This window comes from Triticum dicoccoides, chromosome 3B (genome assembly GCF_002162155.2).
Source record: "Triticum dicoccoides isolate Atlit2015 ecotype Zavitan chromosome 3B, WEW_v2.0, whole genome shotgun sequence".
NCBI lineage: Eukaryota > Viridiplantae > Streptophyta > Magnoliopsida > Poales > Poaceae > Triticum > Triticum dicoccoides.
In genome coordinates, this window is record NC_041385.1 from 607,935,260 (window position 1) to 607,950,205 (window position 14,946).

A 14,946-nucleotide genomic window follows, 5' to 3' on the forward strand; every position below is an offset into this window, starting at 1 on the left:
TGAGCTTCTGATTTGTGCATACACAAGTCACATGAGCTTCATATGATCTATGCATACATGAGTACCAAAGTGACATGCATTTTCTTAGAGAAAAATCAAGCATGGCAAAGTGTTCAAGTTGATAGAAAAATAAAGGGCAATTGAACTTTATTACTCCTTATTAGGTTGCCATACTTTTGTTCCTTGACTACCAACCTTGCAGAGCTCAATATGTATGTATGGCAAAGTGTTCAAGTTGCTAGAAAAATAAAGTTGGGCATCATAATTTTAATTAATATATAACATCACCTTCTTGGCCAGTAGGAGTTTAGGGTTTAGGGTGCAACCTTTGTACATTCAGGTCTGATAAATTCTTAGGTGCTAGTAAGTTTTTTTTTTATCAAAGAAGGGTTTCCCCCTCGAATTCCATTAAGGGAAACCAAGCAACAAGCTGCAAGTCATGAGAACTATAGACACAAACGAAAAACGCAGCAAACAACTAACTAACAAAGCCCAAAGTAATAAGATCCAACATCCAACGCAGGAGTTAAGCCCTCTAAACAAAAGCCACCAGGAGGGAGGCGCACAACAGGAGTGTCAACTAAGCAAAACAGGCATCAACAAGCAGACTAGACCTATTACAAGGAGATCAACACCTGTGGAGACAAATCCACACCACTAAAGCAGCCTCAGGCTTGAATCCTCGCAACATTGATCCTCCATCCTTGTGATGCCCTGTAAACCTCACTTGCCACCTGTTCCAGAAGTCTTGACCCCAGCTCCAGCATTCTTCTTGCTTGGTCCTTTGTCTGTAAAATAGACCAAGAAGTAATCCAGTATGTCATAGACTGAACAAGATTCATATGATCATTACATTTTTTGCCATCAAATATAACAGCATTGTGACATTTCCAAACATTCACATCAAAGCAACCACCCCAATCATAGTAAGTTTCTGATCATTTTTAGCAAAAGTTTTAATCCACCTGCCAAAACAGTTCACACCCGAACTGGGCACAGAATAGAGGCAGCAGAGCATGAAAAAAAAACAAATGGTCTACAGATTCATCTTTACCACACAATACACATTCTTTGGGCCCTTTCCACCCCCTCTTGAGCAGAGAATCTTTTGTTAAGTAAACAGAACATATGGTCTAGAATATATTAAGCTACAATTACTTGTGACTGTTTGCTTCTTTTATCACTTCATGGTTGATACAGGAAAAAGTTTCCTACCAAGATGCAGTATCTACTCTCAGCTTGGCCGCTCGCTCGAGTCAAGTGGCCAACGAACAATGCCGCAGATCCACGAGTGTTACAACTTACAAGTTTCAAAAGGGCAGATGTTAACTTGTCTGCAGTTGCTAAAAGCTCCTCAAGGCCAATTCTTCTGCACACCAACCGAATCCCGTGGTAGAGAAGCAGGATCAGCCCCAATGGAGTTTGAGCGCAGTTATTCTGAATTATATAACTTGTTGTTATTCTGAAATATATAACTTGTCTTAACTGCGATAATTTGTGATCATTCAAAAAAAAAAGGCAAACTTGTTGTTATTCTGAATTATATAACTTGTCTTAACTGGGATAATTTGTGATCATTCAAAAAAATACAGCACATAAAACTCTCTGTACTAGAGGTCACAAATAACAAGTGCCATGGTGATAACACAGTATGTGATTGTAGGACTGGACATATTTCTTTACTCACCCAGAATTCGGACTATGGCTGTACATCTCTCTGTACATTTTTACTCAGCTAAACTACATCCTACTAGTATGTGTGCACGCACATTGCGCGTCTTTACGTTGCAAACTGATTTCGGTGAAAATAAGTCATGAAAATGCCTGGAGAAATGATTCAAGACAAATGACCATTGTGCATGTATGGAAGCATAAAGCAAATACTCGGAATTAGCATAAGAAAGCTTGTCACGTTCTTACGACAGTAACGATCACATGAATATGTAATTTGCACAAAAATTAGGGTACCTATTGCGGAAAATATATAGATGAACCAGGGTACATATGAACTCGCCTTGGAAACACATTTCTAAATCCTCTTTTTTTTTAAAAAAAAGCTGCCCGTGTACATCTCCATGTTCTATCTGTGCACAGAAACTTTCACGGAAAAGCAAAAAAAAAATTGCATGTGCAAAAAAGACAAAACAACATGTCGTAAAATGCTACTTAGAAGCACTGGAATTTGTTTTTTATGCGGAGGCAAAATAAAAAGACATTTTTCCGTAAAACTTTGTATCGCGCATATATGTTGCGAAGAAGTATGCGTGAAATTTTATTTGGTATTCTTTTCGCATTTTAACACACGTTCAAAATGCATTTTTAAAAACAGGTCCATATGTATGTACGTACCTAGGTTTAGGTAGTGCCTCCTCTATCTATGGCTATGTTTTACTGTAGCATTCACTACATCTTTCCACCGAGAATTGCACGTGAGACAGGTTCATATGTGCGCTATGCACTGGTTTGATTTGTTTACCTTTTAAAGAAAATATTCTTATTTTTCACCTCCTGTCAGACTTTTTCACCTCCTGTCAGACTTAGTGGTACAGATCCCACTTGTGTCTCCAACCACACGTCCCACGTAGCTCTGCGGGCGTCTTTAGTAAAACAATTTGCACTGCTACAGGCGATTCGACTATGGCATGGTGTGACTCTGTTCGCTCCAAAGAACTGACATGCAGTGGGGTCGCTACTCGATGCTAATACATACTCCTAGATGCTTCTAGAGTGACGCAGGTAACACTGATGCTACTGTAGTGGTGATTCCCTGCATTATAAGCCGTCGGATGGAGCCCAATGAACAGCCAGGAATGCATTTCGATGCATGAAATCAAACTTTCAAAACTGGTACACTATATAGTAGTATAGATAACAATTACGCACAGCTAACCAGGGAAATATAAGTGATTCACAAGGGAACTACGTACCACCAGAAGCGGTTGAAGCTTCGCGAGCAGCTATGCGATCATCCCAAGCCTTCAAGGCGCCTTGCATGCGCTCCAAGAACAGCTTGTCTTCCTCATGCCTAGCCTTAAGAACACCAGTGAGCTTCCTTATCTCGTCTTGGAGCTTGGCCACGTCACTCTTGCTTTTCTTTGCTTCAGCTTGATTCCTCTGCGTGAGAGTTGCTATCTGCTGCTTGTACGCGGCTTCATCTTCGTTCTTCTTTCGAAGCTGCTCCTGCAAAAGAGCGTTGGCATGCCTCTCCTTGACAAGCTCCTCCTCAGTGAGCTCTGGACTGGGCTTCTTGGTCAAGCTGCTCCATCAGCTGTTGGAGATGTAACGTCAGGCGTGTAGCGGGCATCAGCGATGAACGTCGGCAACTCTCGCGCTGCTTCAATGAGCTGGTTGATCTGAAACCAGAAACAAAGTAAGCATAGAGGAAGGGGATCGGATAGGGAGGCGACGGCGGCTAGACCTAACGAACCGCTGGGACCTCCTAATCGGCGCCTTCAGCGCCGATTGGATGATCTGGCGCCCACTACGAGTCCCAAGTGGGCCGGCTGTTTCGTTCGGGAAAGCCCACTCCTTCGTACCGAGCCTTTTGTTTCGAGTTTGTGGTTACGTTAAAGTTTTTTCCTTCGGTATGTTGTTTCTTGTATAAGCCTGTGTGGGTTCGCTCGATATGTTGCCTAGTAGTGGGAAAGTTACTGCTTATTTTCTGATGACAGATTGCTCCAGTTATATTTTTTTTTAAATAGAAAAAGGAAGACGATAACATATTTCATAGTTGAACAAGTCTCTACTAAAGCTGGAAAATAGATGAAAAAACAACTAGAATTTAAAATAGTTAATAAGTACATGCAACGGTACGTGCGATTTGACTTTTGTTTGGGATTTTTTTTCATTAGACTTTTCGGGAAAAAATAACTTTTAGAATTTGAAAAGTTTATGAACTTAAATAAAGGTGAACTATATATCTATTTCTTAACTATTTTTGCGAATAATATCTATTTGTGAACTAAATTTGAATAAAAAGGGTAAACAAATTTGCATTGGTTGAACTAATTTTGATTATTAAGGTGTCTCAATGACTAATTTTTAAAATGGTGATTTTTTCTTTAAGTTTCATGACTAATTTCAAAAATAGTGAAGTAATTTTGAGTTTGGTGAACTAAGTTTGAAAATGGGCGAACCAAATTTCAAATGGGAGACCTTATTTTCAAAATGTGTGAACTATATTTGAATTGTGTGAAATATATTTGTATTCAATGAAATAGTTCTAAAACTGTGTGAACAAATTTCTTGAAAAAGGGTGAATTGAATTTGCATTTCGTGAACTATATTTGAAAATGGATGAACAAAATTTGTATTGGGTGAACTATATTTGAAACAAGTGAACTGAATTTACAATGACTAATTTTGAAATCGTGTGAAATAAATTTGAATTTGTTGTGAACTAAATTTGGAAAATGAGTGAACTAAACTTGTATTTATCAACTAATTTTGAGAAAAGGCGAATAAAAGTAGTATTACGGAACTTGTTTTGAAAATGGGTGAACTATATTTGTATTTGTGAACTAATTTTGAAAATCTGAACAAAAATAGTATTAGTCAAACTAATTTTTCAATGGGTGAAAAACATTATATTGGGTGAACTAAATTTGAAAATTGGTGAACTAAACTGAAAATTGGTGAACTAACTTTGAAACGAGTGATCTAATTTGGAAAATGGGTGAACTATATTTGAATTGGGTGAACTATATTTGTATTTAGTGAACTAATTTTGAAATTAGTGAACATTTTATTTTGAAAAAAAAGGCTGCACAAAATTGAATTGGTGAACTAATTTTGAAAATGCATGAACAAAATTTGTATTGGGTGAACTAAATTTGAAAATTAGTGAACTAATTTTAAATTTGGTGAACTAAATTTAAAAATCAGTGAACTAAATTTTAAATGAAAGCGTAATTTCAAAAATGAGTGAGCTAAATTTGAATTTTCTGAACTATATGTGTATTTGTGATATAATTTTAGATAGGCTGAACCAAATTAGTATTAGGTGAACTAATTTTGGAAAATGGGTGAACAAAATTTGCATTGGGTAGACTACATTTGAAAATAGGTGAATTAATTTTGAATTGGGTGAACTAATTAGAAAATGGGTGAATTAAATTTGAGTGGGTGACATATTTTTTAAAATGGGCGAACTATATTTGTATGTAGTTAAGTAATTTTTAAATGGTGCAATTTGTTTTGAAGAAAGGGTGATTAAATTTTGTATTTGTTGAACTGATTTTGAAAATAGCTGAACAAAACTTCTATTGGTTGAACTAATTTTGAATTGGGTGAACTAAATTTTAAAATGGGTCAACGAAAGTTGAAAATTGGTGAACTAAATTTGGAATAAAGTTTAAAAAACTATATTTGAAATGAAAGACTTTATTTTAAAAATGGGTGAACTAAATTTGGATTTGTTTTACTATATATGTATTTGTGAACTAATTTTGGAAAAAGGGGTAAACAAACGTTGTATTGGGTGAACTAATTATGAAAATAGGTGAACAAAAATTGAAATCGGTGACCTAATTTTTCTAATGGGTGAACTATATTTGTATTTAGCGAACTAATTTTGAAAAAGGGTGAGCAATTTTTTTGAGAAAAGGGTGAACAAAATTTGTCTTCGGTGAACTAATACTAAAAATGGGTAAAAAAATATATTGGGTGAACTAAGTTTGTAATGAGGGAACTAAACTTAAAATGACTAGATTTGAAGCGTGTGAACTAAATTTGAATTTGTTGTGTACTAACTGTGAAAAAATTGGTGAAATAAATTTGAATTTGGTGAACTAGATTTGTATTTGTAAACTGATTGTGAAAAGGGGTGAACAAAATATGTATTTGGTGAACTAATTTTGAAAAATAGGTGAAGAAAATTTGTATTGGGTGAACAAAATTTGTATTGAGTAAACTAATTATGAGAAAAAGGCTATGGTGAAGTTCGGGTCCCGACACTTGGTAGGGGGCGCTATGGCTACATGCCCACAATTAAAAATTGTTTACCATGTGTGTAATGTATTTAAAAAACTTAATAAGTAAAAAGATTGTATTACTCGCTCAAGGATAAAAAGAAAACCTACGCAGGCCTGCATGCTTGAACTACTCCATACTAGTAAATTGTACGTGCTTTGCACGCCATTTAAATATATATAAAAAGCATGGGAAAATACATTTGAATATGTATTATCTTTCCTAGAATCATGTCGGACAAGATCCAACTTGGTTCTTACCTCTATAGAATCCAAATTGTTCTAGTCTCTTTTTATTAGAGTATCAGATAAGTATGTGAATAGATGCTTCTAGAACACATGAGATGGTTGAGTTGGGAGTTCAATTAGAAGACCACGTGGCAGAATTCTATGAGTTGAAAACTATATCCAACGGATGATAATGCTCGGATTTGCCTTCTCTTGACCGTTGGATGGGCATATCCAACGACCAATATTTGAAGCTATTGGCACACTATATAGTGGTATAGATATTTGACTCTTGGTTATAGATAGTAGAGGACACATAGGACTGAGTTTAAGGCAAGTGTTCGCATCAGGAAAAACGGGTTTACACGTCACAGAATCGTCAGAGCAAGTGTTTGCATCAGGAAAAAACGAGTATGGATCAGCAAAAAAACTCGGGAAATATCAGTTTGGAAACTAAAAGCACAGTACTGAAGCACTGAAACATCTTGCCACCTCGTCACATAATTTAGTGAGTCAACACCATAAATTATAATCTGCTGTTCGACGGGCGACGGACCTGCGCCAGCAACACAGAGAAGTAAAAATATCACTATCATAACATGTCACTGTTCAGGCAAGGAACATGTTCAAATAACAAATGGGAGAAATCCACTACTCATCTTTTTAGGGTCTGACGATGATGATTTATCTTGTGTTTCCAGCAGGTACCTGCGAAGGGCGCACATATAGCATAATAATTGATATACTAAACATCAACCAAAGGAGGATTATGCAAAGTTGGGGAAACATACAGAGTCACAGGGCATTCCTTTCTTGTTTCTGTTCAAGAACCTTGAGAGGAAAGGACAACAACTTGATGATTATTATCAGCAAATACCAGCCAAGACAAACAGCGCTATAGCTGACTGTCACAGAGCATTCTGCTTTCTCGAACACATGGAGCAGTTTGATACTTTCCTATCACAAAGCACTCTGGTTTGTCGAACAAAGACACTCTTCTTTCCCTAGTGTGTATCTGCAGTGAAAAACTGTATCTGCAGGAAGTAAACAACAGTTGTTGAGAATCAATTCTTAAGAAAAATCATTCTACAGCACCACAAAACTAAAAAGAGACAAGTTGTACCAAAAAATGCAATCATATGATTCATTCATTCACTCACTGGAACAAATTCCTTCCAAAAAAGCAGTAACTACCAGGCAAAATGACTATTAACTCTAGGTAGTTGATTGTATATTTGCCACTACGAGCAATACTGTATACTCCCTCCGTCCGGAAATACTTGTCGAAGAAATGGATACAAATGGATGTATCTAGAACTAAAATACATCTAGATACATCCATTCCTGGGACAAGTATTTCCGGACGGAGGGAGTATTTGCCAAAAACAGTATACAGAGGCCGGGGGTCAATCTCCTTTTCAAAAATAAAAATAAATAAATAAATAAATATTTGCCAAAACAGATCCAGGAGGAGGTAATTGTTTCCCATCAAAGAAACATAGACAACAAAAGTGTTTTGACAGTCTTGAAAAAGACTATTAACTCTAGGTAGGAACAGAACAGTGCATCTCCTGCACACTAAAAAACTATACACACTGGCCAAGTGATCAAAAACTAACTTGACAGCAGCGAAAATCACTTCTTGTGGTAAAAAGCACTGTAAATCAGTTCTAGTCACTGACTTTTTTTGGCATGCAGAGTGTGTAAGATGAATGAGTTAACAAAATTACCACATTGTTGGTATTTGGCGGCCATAACGATTCTTCAGAAGCTTCGTCTGTACAGTGAGCGGATCCGCGAAATGAACCTGCTCCGACCAATCGAACGAAAGAGAGAAAGAGGAACAGAAGCGAATCAGGACTGTGGCGAAGAAGGAAGGAACAGAAGGAGAGGAGCTGCCGGCGCCGGACATGGCCAGGTGCATCCCCATCTCCTCACTCCTCAGGGTCGCCGCGAACAACATCGAACACCCGCCGGCTAATCTTTTAGAGCGAATCCCCAAATCCAAATCCAAATCAGAATCAGAGGGAACAGAATGAATCCGATCAAATCGAAGAGGGAAGGGGGCGCAGCAAGAGAATGACCTTTGAAGCTAAAGGGAGAGCTCCTTGCCCTCGAGGGAGAGGACGAGGTCGGGATTTTCCGCGAAGCGGGGCGGGGGCTCGCTCGGGCCCTCTCATGCGGGAGGTGGAGACTGGCTCTGCAGGCGCTTCCTGGACGCGCTGCGGGTACTGGAGGCAGCCGACGCCATGGCCATGGGACGCACCGCGGTCGGTCAAAGAAAAGAATCGGGTCTGCGGCGAAGAAAGAAGAAGGAAGAGAAGGGGAGGAGCCGAGGAGGACACGCGCTGCGGTCGGTTCCAGAAAAAGAATGGTGGGCCGACCGAAGAAACAACCCAAGCGCCAGGAGTGTGTGCGCCGGTTTGCTAAGGATGTGTTTGGTTCAAAGAAGATGCTAGGGTGGCTAGGGTATCCCTATCCAGCTGGTTAGGGATAGTCATTTTTTATGTTTGGTTGATGGATGAAGTTAGCTTATATTTTGTTTGGTTGTAAAGGATAAAGCATGGTTAGGATAGCCACTGATTTCCTGTTCCTTTTCCCCTTTCGGCTGATGTAGGACAAAATTAATCAAAGAACCAGTATTTTGGGGAGATTATCAAGTGAAACACATCAGTACACCATGCACACATATACACCACGCACACGCGAGAACGGCAAGCGCAGCCCACACGCCCGGCCGGCAGCCCGGCAACCAGGCCTGGCGTAAAACACGCGCAGCAGGCACGTCAGGCAAGCACATCCAACGCGCAGCTGGCAGACACGCCCAATACGCAGCGCGTGCAGCACGCCCGACCTCCATCTGCAGGGCTCTGTCGCATGACACTCACCTGTCTGCCGCCGCCATGACCGTTGCTAGGTTGCAGCTCAGCAGCTCCAATGGAAGAAATGACAAAGGAAGGAGAGAAGGCACGCCAAGTAAGAAGATAGGGAAGAGGAGATCCATATCGCCGCGCACTGATCTCCGTCGCCGTGCTTCGATTTCTACGGCCGCCGCCGCCGCAGGAGAGAACAGAGCTGGACGAAAGCGGGGGTGTAGAGAAAAACGTTTCGTGGCTTGCTTCGCGTCACGCGCGCGCCGGGATACGCAGGTCCGCGAGATTTTCGCGGACGCGCTCAGCCTCATTTTCGAAGAATATTCCCAGCATCCGGCTAGTGCTGGCTAAAGATGACCACGGAGCCTTCCACCTCCGCGGCGACCTCCACCGCCGCCGCCTTAGCAGGCGACGCTAGTTGCACGGAGCCGTGGAGCGCCAGGGTGCGCACCTTGGCACGCCTCGGCCGGCACCGGGAGGTCCTGGCCCTGCTCCGCGACGGCGACCCCTCGCCGCCGCCGCACGCCCTTGCGCTACCAGCCGCGGTCATCTCCTGCACGGCGCTATCCCTGGTCTCCGGCGTCGCCCAGATACAGGCACTCGGTTGCAAGCGCGGCCTGCTCCCTTCCTCCGACGCCTACCTCCTCTCCTCGTTGCTCTCCTCCTACTCCCGCCTCGGCCTCCTCCCGCGCGCCGACCAACTCCTCGACGAAATGCCCCTCGCGTCCACGCCTCCCACCACGCTCCGCACCGCCTTCAACTCCCTCATCTCCGGATGCGCGCTGCACGTGCTCCCGGCCGCCTACTTCGCCCTCTTCCGCCGCATGCGGGCGCCCGGCGCCCCCTTCGACGCGGTCACGCTCATGACGCTGCTCCATGCCCTCGCGGGGAAAGCAGGGCTGGCGGCCGAGACAAACGTGGCCAACTGCCTCATATCAGTGTACGCACACCGCGGCGCTGGCCTTGCCCGGCAGGTGTTTGATGAGATGCCATTGACCTCCCGTGACATCGTCTCATGGAACGTCGTGCTCTCAGCCCACGCACAGAATGGCCTCGCCGTGGACGCCCTTGATCTCTACAGCCGCATGTGTAGCCACGATGGCGGCGGCGTGGAGCCAGACGTCGTGGCCCTCGTGGGCGTGCTCTCCTCATGTGCCCACCTTGGAGCGCGCGGTGTAGGCCTGGGTGTCGAACGCTACATGCAAGAGAGACTCCCAGGCTTCCGTGCCAACATGCAGCTCTGCAACTCTCTCATCAACTTCCATGCACGCTGCGGCAGCTTGACCCAGGCACAGCGGCTGTTCAACGAAATGCCCAGGAAGAGCATTGTGTCTTGGACGGCACTGATCACTGGGTACGGCATGCACGGGCATGGCGATGTTGCTGTAAATCTCTTCCAGGCGATGGTGTCAGAAGGCATCCGGCCAGATAATGTCGCGATGGTCGGCCTCTTGTCGGCGTGCAGCCATGCTGGAATGTATGATGAGGGGCGCAAGTACTTCTCAGCAATGGAGAGTACATACCAGTTGCGGCCTACACTGGAGCACTACACCTGCATGGTGGACCTCCTTGGACGGGCCGGCCGTCTCAAGGAGGCGCGAGAACTCATCTCCTCAATGCCCATGCCTGCCGACGGTGCAGTGTGGGGTGCCCTTCTTGGGGCGTGCAAGATACATAAGAATGTGGAGATAGGGGAGGAGGCTTTCGAGCATGTCATCGAGCTCGAACCGAGCAATGTGGGCTACTACGTGCTCATGGTGAACTTATACACAGACACAGGACAACCAGATGGTGTCGTGAGGGTGCGGGTGATGATGAGGGGCGCGGACTCAAGAAGGAGCCTGGGTGCAGCTATGTCGAACGCAAGGGAAGAGTTCATTTATTCATGGCTGACGACCACTCACATCCATAGGCAAAAAGGATTTACGAGCTTGTGATTAAGCTTGAACAAATGATGAAGGAGAAAACAGATGGCACTACAGATATGGAGCGAGGCAAAGTGGACGAGGGGCACTCCAAGAAAATGGCTGCGCCGTTGATCGGCTTTCACAGCGAGAAGCTCGCTGTGGCCTTTGGTATGTTGAACACTGATGACATTGAGATTGTGGTGATCAAGAACCTAAGGGTATGTGGAGATTGCCTCTCTTTCCTAAAGGCGGTCTTTGCAATTGCCAACCGGGCAATTCTCGCCAGGGACGCGAGCCGCTTCCATCGTTTCGAAGGTGGAGCATGCTCCTGCAAATACTATTTGTGAAGAATTTGGTGCTCATTGTTAGGAGAAGGAAGAATTCGCTCCAGATCTTCAGTGCTCACTGGAACAGGCGTGGTGACTATGCTTCCACTCCAGCTATGAGAAAAGTGGAGGGTTGGATCAAGAGCAGGGCCTAATGGACTCGTTGTTAGGTTGACCAGTACTCTCAGATCGAACTGCTTAACTCCCTGAAGATCAGGCTCCCATTTGTTTTACAGAATCCGAGGTGCGGACCGATTCATGGATGGTTATCCTTGTGCTGGACAACCAATAGAACAAACATCAAACTTTCTCAAGGCTTGCATTCTACTCCTGATCAATTGGCATTGCCCCTCATGCAATTGCTTGTGGAAATGCAATGCTCCACCCACGCCCTTGGACCTTCTACAAAGGAATTACCTGGCCCTTGATACGTCTCCAACGTATCTACTTTTCCAAAAACTTTTGCCCTTGTTTTGGACTCTAACTTGCATGACTTGAATGAAACTAACCCGCACTGACGCTGTTTTCAGCAGAACTGCCATGGTGTTGTTTATTGTGTAGAAAATAAAAGTTCTCAGAATGACCTGAAAATCCACGGAGATAAATTTTGAAAAATATAAAAAATACTGACAAAAGATGAAGGCCAGGGGGCCCACACCCTGTCCACGAGGGTGGGGGCGCGCCCAGGGGGCGCGCCCCCCTGTCTCGTGGGCCCCCTGATGCTCCACCGACCTCAACTCCAACTCCATATATTCCGTTTCGCGGAGAAAAAAATCAGAGAGGAAGTTTCATCGCGTTTTACAATATGGAGCCGCCGCCAAGCCCTAAAACCTCTCGGGGGGCTGATCTGGAGTCCGTTCGGGGCTCCGGAGAGGGGGATTCGTCGTCGTCGTCATCATCAACCATCCTCCATCACCAATTTCATGATGCTCACCGTCGTGCGTGAGTAATTCCATCGTAGGCTTGCTGGACGGTGATGGGTTGGATGAGATTTACCATGTAATTAAGTTAGTTTTGTTAGGGTTTGATCCCTAGTATCCACTATGTTCTGAGATTGATGTTGCTATGACTTTGCTATGCTTAATGCTTGTCACTAGGGCCCGAGTGCCATGATTTCAGATCTGAACCTATTATGTTTTCATGAATATATGTGAGTTCTTGATCCTATCTTGTAAGTCTATAGTCACCTATTATGTGTTATGATCCGACAACCCCGAAGTGACAATAATCAGGATACTTCTCGGTGATGACCGTAGTTTGAGGAGTTAATGTATTCACTATGTGTTAATGCTTTGGTCCGGTACTCTATTAAAAGGAGGCCTTAATATCCCTTAGTTTCCACTAGGACCCCGCTGCCACAGGAGGGTAGGACAAAAGATGTCATGCAAGTTCTTTTCCATAAGCATGTATGACTATATTCGGAATACATGTCTACATTACATTGATGAACTGGAGCTAGTTCTATGTCACCCTATGTTATAACTATTACATGAGGAATCGCATCCGATATAATTATCCACCACTGATCCAATGCCTATGAACTTTTCACATATTGTGCTTCGCTTATTTACTTTTCCGTTGCTACTGTTACAATCACTACAATACTGCTATCTTTACTCTTGCCACTGTTAGCATTACTATCATACTACTTTGCTGCAGATACTAAGTTATCCAGGTGTGGTTGAATTGACAACTCAACTGGTAATACTTGAGAATATTCTTTGGCTCCCCTTGTGTCGAATCAATAAATTTGGGTTGAATACTCTACCCTCGAAAGTTGTCCGCCGATCTAAAACTAAGTCTTCCTTTCAAAAGTGAGCGAGCAGAGCTGAAAAAGATGGAGTTACCTGGAGATGAGATTTCTTTCTACGGGTTGCGATCCCCTATACTTGTGGGTTATCAAGACTAATTTCTGGCGCCGTTGCCGGGAAGTATAGCTCTATTCTTTGAGTCACTTGGGATTTATATCTGCTGATCACTATGAAGAACTTGAAAGACGCAAGAACTAAGATTTTTCCCTCAACTACGAGGGGTGGTAAGGAACTGTCATCTAGCTCTACACTAGATTCTCCTTCTATTATGAGTAAGCTTGCGACACCTAAACCTGCTACTGCTATGAATTCTGATATGTCGCATGTTATTGATGATGCCACTCCTACTATGCATGATATTTATGATGAAACTACTTATATGCTTGATACTACTGTGCCATTAGGTGAATATCTTGATGAACAACTTGCTAGGGTTAGAGAGAATGAAATTACTGAGAATGAAATTATTGATGATAGTGATGATGAAGGTTCTCCCCCTAATTATGAATTGCCTGTTGTTCCTGAGGGTTATGTTATGGATGAAGAAGGTGCTAGAGCTATTTTTGCTTACAATGATAGATATGATCTTAAGAAGTTATTAGCTAAATGGAAGCAGCAATCCCTTAATGCTAGAATGAAACCTGACCCTACTTTTGCTACTTCACCTATCTGTGTTACTGATAAGAATTATGAATTCTCTGTTGATCCTGAGATAATTACTTTAGTTGAATCTGATCCTTTTTATGGCAATGAAACTGAAACTGTTGTGGCACATCTTACCAAGTTGAATGATATAGCCACCCTGTTTACTAATGATGAGAAGTCTCGCTATTATTATATCCTTAAGATATTTCCGTTCTCATTAAAGGGTGATGCCAAAACTTGGTTTAATTCTCTTGATCTTGGTTGTGTGCGTAGTCCCCAAGATATGATTTATTACTTCTCTGCTAAATATTTCCCTCCTCATAAGAAACATGCTGCCTTGCGGGAAATATATAATTTTGTGCAAATCGAATAAGAGAGTCTCCCACAAACTTGGGGGAGGCTTCTCCGATTACTTAATGCTTTGCCTGATCATCCTCTTAAGAAAAATGAAATACTTGATATCTTTTATAATGGACTAACCGATGCCTCCAAGGACTACTTGGATAGTTGTGCTGGTTGTGTTTTCAGGAAAAGAACCGTCGACCAAGCTGAATTGTTATTGAATAATATGTTGACAAATGAAAATAATTGGACTCTTCCTGAGCCAATTCCTGAGGCAATTCCCGAACTAATTGAGCCAACTCCTGAGCATATTCCTAAACCTACTCCGAAGAAGAGAGGTGTTCTATTTCTCAGTCCTGAAGATATGCAAGAGGCAAAGAAATCAATGAAACAAAAAGGTATTAAAGTTGAAGATGTTAAGAATTTACCTCCTATTGAAGAAATACATGGTCTTAATATACCGCCTGTCGAAGAGACACATAGTCTTAATAACCCGGCACAGGTAGTAAAGGTAAATTCTCTCTATAGATATGATAGAGTTGAAATTCCTTCTACTAAATTTCATAGCCAGTGCTTAGATGAATTCGATGACTTTATGGCTAGACAAGCAAATTTTAATGATTATGTTAGTAGACAATTGACAAATAATTCTTATATGATTGGATGCTTGAGTGATTATATGTCTAGAGTTAAGGGTGAACTTAAACTCACTAGTAAACATGTTTCTATGGTCACCACTCAAGCTGAGCAAGTACTTAAAGCTCAAAATGATTTGCTCGATGAATTAAATAATAAACATGACTTTGCTGTTAGAGTGGCTACTAGAACTGGTAGAATGACTCAGG

At 42.5% G+C, this 14,946-nt stretch overlaps 1 long non-coding RNA gene and 1 pseudogene across 4 annotated transcripts; one reads left to right on the forward strand and one right to left on the reverse strand.

Moving 5' to 3' along the window:
• Positions 1 to 453: 453 nt before the first annotated feature.
• Positions 454 to 8,580, reverse strand: LOC119277406. Of its 4 annotated transcripts, none has more exons than XR_005137086.1 (6): positions 8,282 to 8,580; positions 8,108 to 8,179; positions 7,928 to 8,004; positions 6,989 to 7,231; positions 2,928 to 6,905; positions 454 to 788 (listed from the first exon to the last, which is right to left on the reverse strand). It is a non-coding gene; the product is annotated as an uncharacterized LOC119277406 (long non-coding RNA). The 4 variants fall into 4 exon arrangements; XR_005137088.1 differs by having other exon boundaries at positions 2,928 to 3,353; positions 6,690 to 6,905; positions 7,928 to 8,179; XR_005137087.1 differs by lacking the exon at positions 8,108 to 8,179.
• An 843-nt stretch (positions 8,581 to 9,423) lies between these two features.
• Positions 9,424 to 11,574, forward strand: LOC119279712 (annotated as a pseudogene).
• Positions 11,575 to 14,946: the final 3,372 nt, after the last annotated feature.